Below are 847 nucleotides of genomic sequence, written 5' to 3'. Positions count from 1 at the left end.
CTTAAAAAACTACAAATGAACCTACCATTTGACCCAGTTATACCACTTCTTCACATATACCCAAAGAACTCGTCCATGTTTGTTGCTGCTGTTTTCACAATAAATGGAAGCAACTTAAGTGTCCCTCAACTGATGAGTGGTTAACAAAAATGTGGTATATTTACACAATGGAGTTCTACTCCACAGTAAAAAAGATGAAATAATGAAACTTACAGGTAAATGGATGGATCTAGAAACTGTTATACTAAGTGAAGTAACACAGGCTCAGAAAAAAAAATTCAACGTATGTTCTCCCTCATATGTGGATCTTAGAACCAAATCCCAATAACTGAGTATGTATCCAGACATAACTACAGGAACCAGGATAATGGAAAGGAACCAGGGAGGTAAAGAAATAGAAAGATCCTGAAAGAGAATAACAGTAGGAAACAGACATTAATAAGGGAGATATGGATAAAATTGGGTTAGCTTAAGGGGGGGGAGGGAAGGGTATACAAGAACCTAGGGGATAAAGGGAAAGAAGGAGCTCAAGAGAGGTAGGACCATAGGAGATGGGTATCATTAAGGGAGAAAGGAAGAAAATGGGGGCACCTTAATTAGGGAAACCATGATGGAGGGTTAGACAATGCGAGAGATAAATAATGCCTAGCTAGTTTTAAAGACCAGAGAGAACCATATTATTCCAACAATATACTGACAAATTATACATACTAGATCAAGAAATATATGTCTAGGTAAGGTTTATCTGAGAACAACTGATTTTTGCCCAAGACTCATCTACATGACACACAGTAATTAAAAACACCAGACTGGTGGAACTAACCTTCTTGGATGTTTAACAGACATA

Source organism: Nannospalax galili, unplaced genomic scaffold (assembly GCF_000622305.1).
Source record: "Nannospalax galili isolate Female #2095 unplaced genomic scaffold, S.galili_v1.0 scaffold749, whole genome shotgun sequence".
Classification (NCBI taxonomy): Eukaryota; Metazoa; Chordata; class Mammalia; order Rodentia; family Spalacidae; genus Nannospalax; species Nannospalax galili.
Note: the sequence above shows the minus strand (reverse complement) of the source record.